Raw genomic sequence first — 6,251 nt, forward strand, 5'->3', positions numbered from 1 at the left:
CCCAAAGCTGTCCTAGTTCCTCCACACTGTTCCCTTTTCTTGTCGCGGTTTCCCGCAAAGGACTGGAGAAGCAGAGACAGCTGGCAAACACACAAATTCTGCCTTTAACACTCCTAAGCAGGTCTACTTAGGAGTACTTAGGAGTAACACTCCTAAGCATACTCCTAAGCAGGTCTACTCCAAAGTAAGCTCCATTGGGTTAAGTTGGGCTTACTCCCAGGAAAGTGTGCATAGGATTGAAGGCTAAGCTGGAGGGAGGGGTGGAATCGGCAAAAGCATTTAAAGATACATTTTATGCCAGCTTCTTTGCTTGCCTCAGTTCACAAAGTTTATACTTATGTGATGCACAAGTGGTAGTTTTGGGCATCACCGCTGAATTGGAACTGTGGAAGAGGCAGCTGCGCAGTCCCTGAGCTAGTCAGCTAACCTTTGGGGAAGCTCCTCAACACAAACTCAGACAGCTTCCTGTTACGTGCGTAAATTCTCACCCAGCTCAGGATTTTCAAATCTCAGTCTACAGGGGACCATCTTTCTTCAGGGAAGAAAAACAGGGTTATCCCACAATGGAAACTCGTTCATCCAAAGCACTTCCTGACACCTACAGATCAGGGTTAACAGACCCCATTGACGCTCATAGTTGCAAACCCGAAAGGTCTGCCCAGTTACAATCCCCCTTTGAAACACCTGCATGCAGTTGCTTCTTCCTCTGCTGCTCAGGGAGATGCAGATACCGTCTTGCAGCTGCTGGAACTACTCTTCAATCCCAGAACAATCCAGACGTCTCTTTTAAAGGCTCAACTCCAGCATTCATTATTCTTGCATAGATATTTCATAAAAAGAACATGATTGTGCACTGTGGTTATCTTGAACCTCTTCTGTGTCGGCAGCATCAATCTCAATGTGCTAATGATGCTTTGATTCAGAACACAATATATAATACATCAGCACTTGCGTCTAATTTCTTGGCTTGCACCGGTAAATTCTTTTCTTCTTCCCATTTTTTTTCTTCAATACTTTAATTTTTCATCTCCAGCTTGCCTGATTAGCACAGTCCATTCACATTTCTTGAAATGAGACACGGGCTTGTAGTCATCACAATTGCACTGATTAGGTTTCACAGTAGGAAGTTGCACTAGATTCATGGCCTTTCTGTGTGTCTGAAAAATACACGCTTACATTGCTCTCCAGATAGTTTAGGGATTACAATGATTAATCAAGCATCCAGGAGAGACGGCATTCATCATTTGTCTCCGTACAGCTGGGATGTTCTGCAAATGCCTGGCACTTCCTTCCTTTCCTCTCCCCATGTGAAGGAAATGAGCAAAACAGAAAGTTTATAACCATGTCACTGAGCAAGAAGGCCAACTTGCAGAGCTGGCCAACATTCTCAGGAGGGTCCCCACCATCCTAAAACAACATCTCCTGGGACATAATCCAAAGGGGCATATAGTACCAAAAGGAGGAGCAGTACATAATATTCATCTCCACTCATTCAAAGGCTGTGGGTTTGACTCCCACCAGTGTAATTTTTACCTCACGACTTCTGTACCATGTTGGATTGCCCATCTGAGGCAATCTCCAGGGCCATATTGGACTGCCAGTCTGAGGAGAGTGGCAAAAGCAAAAGGCAAAAATGTTGAAAGTCGCTTGCCACATATTGCCCTCCAGGAAGAGCCACACAAAGGAAAAGATCTGAAAGTGGAAGGACAAGAATCACCAGGTCTCTTCCTGTACTCTCCAAGTCTGTCTGCCACTTCTACCCTCAAGGTGTTGGTGCTGACCAGATCTTATTCATTCTCCTGTGTTATTCAGAGAACAGGCAGTGACTTATCTAGAGAGCAAGATAACACATCTGACTATAGATCCCAAGACTGCAGGTTTGACTCCTGCATGAATCAGGGCCAAACCCTATGTGCCATTGCTGCTGCCAGAACTAGTCCATTCTGTAACGTTCAGTCCATTCGGTAACATCTCTATGCTGGGAACATAAATTTAAAAAGTGGCCCTTGAGTTTGGAGTCTAAATAAGATGGAGAGACTTAGGGCCTAATGCTGAACAGTACCGTAAGGCTTGTTTGCAGGAGTTACTGCCAGCCTAGCATCGGCGCTGGTGCAAGATGAGCCTGTGCTGGGCCAGCACCTGTTGGAGGCTGACTGTCCGCCACCTGGTTCTCTCCTGGAGTGCCAGGCAGTGAAGAAGTGAGTGGGATCATGGGGGGAGACATTCCAGAGTAGGGGAAGGAGAAGGTGTGGGGGAAGGGAGGTGGTAAGACCAGCATGAGGTGTCTTGAGTCTGTGTCAGCTATTTAGAGAAGCCCCATTGCAGGGCTGTTTCCCTTACCTGGGGGAAGGGGACAAATGTTCCTTTCTCCTGAGGAGCTGATGCTGGCTGCCCAGTGCACTCAGGATGCCATGGCAGCTGTTTTGCTACCACGGCAGTCCCACGCACTGGGCAGCTCAGGATTGGGCTGCCAGGGCCCAATCAATCCACCTTTCCAGCTTTGATGAAACTGCAATGCAGCCCTGAGACAAGGCAACAAATGTTCCTTTACCTTGGGAAGGCCTCCGTGACTGCTCCCCCATTGCAGGATGCATTGCACAATCCATAGGCATGGCTACGTCAATGCTGGAAAGGGCCCGATCCTATCCAAATTTCTAGCGTTGATGCAGCTGTGCCAACGGGTCATGCACTGCATCCTGTGGTGGGGGGATAGTCACAAAGGCCTCCTCAAGGTATGGAAACATTTGTTCCCTTAGCCGGGGGCTGCATTGCAGCTAGTTTGGTGCTGGAAGTTTGGATAGGATTTGACTCTAAGAGGTGAACAGAAAATCCAAAGACAGAAAGATAAACACTGAAAAATAAGAAAGATTATCATTATGATTGCTTCCCTGTACCCCATTCCCTGGAATTGCTATTGGTTATTCACTAACTTTTTGCAGAGAATCTAGTTGATGTCATTGTCAGTTTGTTACAATTCAGTTTTCTATGTTGCCTTTCTGTTGTTTTTCCAAACCTGATATTTCCAGCAATTTTTTGGCAATAAAATGCAATTGCCATGCCGGCTTGTCTGGTAAAGTGCCCCTGGAGCTTTTAGGGAGTGTTGTTCCTTTAATCCTTACCCCAGCAGTGTATTTTCTAGTGGCTGTCTGCTGGTGTTCTTTTGCATCTTTTTAGATTGTGAGCCCTTTGGGGACAGGGAGCCATTAGTTATTTGATTTTTCTCTGTAAACCAGTTTGTGAACTGAAAAGCGGTATATAAATACTATTAATAATAATAATGATAATAATGATAATGATGATGATAATAATAATAATAATAATAATAATAATAATAATAATAATAATAATAATAAGAAGAAGAAGAAGAAGAAGAAGAAGAAGAAGAAGCTTCTTGTTTGCAAGTTACAATCTATTTTATTCTTTCAGTACAGTTGTCAAAATTGTGTCAAATTGCCTCATAATTGGTGCTTAATTAATCAGGTTGTTTGATGCCAGGAGCGTGTGGCTTTGTTGTTTCTTTTGTGGCAAAATAGCACTCTTTCTCTATAAAAGAAAAAATCATGACAAGAAACTAGTGCCTTAGATACTCACTTATAGGTTGATCTCACATATAAGGCAAGGGCAGGTTTTCAGTCAAAAATCATAGAATGTTTTTAGGTTGTGTTATGTTGATGTTAGTATTAAAAAAAAAAAAATAGAATGTTCCATGACCGTTGGATAAGTTTGGGAGTAAAACTTAGGGAAAGGGGCTTGTGAGAAAGAGCTGCAGCTTGCAGTGGAGATTGGCTGAAAGGGGGGGGGGATCTGAGGTGCTTCTGTAATACTGCGTGCCATTCCCTCCCTTAAGCAACAGAATTGAACAGTGCATTGAATTGCTTAAGTCATTTCTGCCCAACGTTGCATATACACAAACGGGATCAAAAGTGTACACCTGTGCAGAAATGGGTTCTAAAAAATCCAGGTTTGAATCTGCAGAAAAGCATTTGCACTTTCAAAAACCTTCCAATACGAATGCAGCACCATTATGAAGCAACATAAACAGTTTATTTCAGCACAACACCCTGCTTCCATTGCTGCCAGACAATTTTTTTATACTGATCACAGTCGTTTTAAGAGGGTTTGGAGTTAAGGAGCCTGCTCAGAAGACTCTACAACAGAGCTCCAACAAATGTCAACAAAACTGCCTGTCGTAAGCTGTCTCCAATCATCCAAATGTTCCTCAGACACTTCACAGACCCTCCACAGGCACTTTTAATGCTCCTTCAAGCTTCTCTTGGCTGCCAAGACACTCCAGAGCAGCCCTGACCCATAGACAAGGTGTCAATCTTGTCAATCTTGATTGGTAGAAGTTTCTCACCTTATATGCAAATATCTATGGTAATTAAAGGTTCCATCCCCACCCCAAGCCACAAACAGAAGCTAACTAAAGACAATTCATAACAGTTGCCGCAGCTTCTCTGAAGGGGAAACAGTAAAAAGTTAGAAACTGTAAGAAGGAAACTATTAATTAACATTGCAGGATAACTTAGCTGCATTTTTAAATATTACAGAAGGATTTCAGCCATGAGGAAAAGCAGTACTAGATAATACAGTGCTATCCAGTATATGAAAACACTATTTTAAATTCGCTTCCAAAGGAACACAGAAAAATTAGGCTTTAGTGCTGTTAAAGGAGCCTACTGTGGAAGCAACCAAGATCAAGAGCATAACCAGGCTAGATGTTAGGCTGAAGAATGGATCTGATCAATGAGGGTGAATGGGAAATTTTTTTTGGGGGGCGGGGGGTCCCCTTGCAGTTTTTAGAAAAAAAAAATGAGAATTTCATCATATCATGAAAAAAAAAAAATTGTGGCATGGATGAAATTTATTTCCTACATAATTTTTGGAACATTTGAATTTATTGGAGTATAATTAAGTCTAAGCAAAATTCACTGTGCTTACAAGACACATATTTAACCATTTGGTGAGTAAATCTCTTTGGAAGTGGAATCTGTTAGATTTGGGAGATGACTTTCCATCTCCTTGTTTCACAGAGTTCCCTGTCTCTGGCAGGGTTGAGACTGTCAATTCCCAGTGACGAGAATCAGCCAGACAATGGGTTTCCTTGAACTGCAAAAACATCTGGTTTCATTAATTAGCCAACAATATGTTTACACTTAACCAAATGGTCCAAGCAGAATGTTTCCCAGGCATAAGCTGATGTCTCTTATCCAGCTCTTAAATGCTCTTTCAAGAGAGTTGGCCAACTTCATATTATTGCTGCAAACCTTCACATTAACAGGGTGGAGGTCCAGCAGATTACACAGATTGCCCCCTTGAGTGGATGATTTTATTTCATTTATTGTTGTACCCACCCATTTCTCAATATTAGAAGGTCTTGATGTTGGCAGGACACAAATTCACAACCAAGAGGCAAGTCAAAGAATGATGTCAGCTAATGCACAGAGTCATAGAAACCAGAATCACCTGATATTCATGGGAGGGGCTGCTAAATTAAAAAAAAACAAAATCTACTGATTTCCAGCCAGAATTCAACATGCTTTAATAATAATAATAATAATAATAATAATAATAATAATAATAATAATAATAATAATAATAATTTGATGACTTGGAAGTAACGTGTCTGAATAACCACCTGCTCTCATTTGACCCTGCTTATGGCAGCAGCAACTGTTACCTTGCACATGCCCGATCTTGTCTGATCTCAGAAGCTAAGCAGGGTCAGGCCTGGTTAGTACTTGGATGGGAGACTGCCTGGGAATACCAGGTGCTGTAGGCTTATACCACAGTCTTTCGAGACTGAAGGTTGCCAACCAACCACTACAATGGCACTCTAGGAATTTAACTAGCTGCTTCAGGGACATGACTCCTGGCAGGAATATGGTACAGAGGTAAAGGGTTAAGTATCCTCTCAATATTGCCACACTGATTCAAGCCATGGCCCCATGTAACCATTGCACTAAAGTAAATAAACTACAGCAATGCATGTCAAACATGACATGTACTTCTATTGCGAGTTCTACTGAGTGAGGACAGTAGCTCTATCTATCCCTTCCCACACTGAGACAGCATTTTTATTTTGGTACAGTACTTTGTTTATAAAAATAGATTGCATTTTATTCTATTGTGTTCTCACTGCTTTAAAAGTGTATATTATTCATATTAATAATGGTGTTGTTTCAAATAGCTCAATTAAACATTCTTTCTTAGAGAGAGAAAAATCAGATTATCAGAAAGAATACTGCCTT

The 6,251-nt window shown here is 42.0% G+C and overlaps 1 pseudogene; it reads left to right on the plus strand.

Moving 5' to 3' along the window:
• The first annotated feature begins 5,662 nt into the window (after positions 1 to 5,662).
• LOC136650172 (5S ribosomal RNA) lies at positions 5,663 to 5,782 on the plus strand (annotated as a pseudogene).
• The last annotated feature ends 469 nt before the right edge of the window (positions 5,783 to 6,251 follow it).

The sequence above is a fragment of the Tiliqua scincoides genome, chromosome 4 (genome assembly GCF_035046505.1).
Source record: "Tiliqua scincoides isolate rTilSci1 chromosome 4, rTilSci1.hap2, whole genome shotgun sequence".
NCBI lineage: Eukaryota > Metazoa > Chordata > Lepidosauria > Squamata > Scincidae > Tiliqua > Tiliqua scincoides.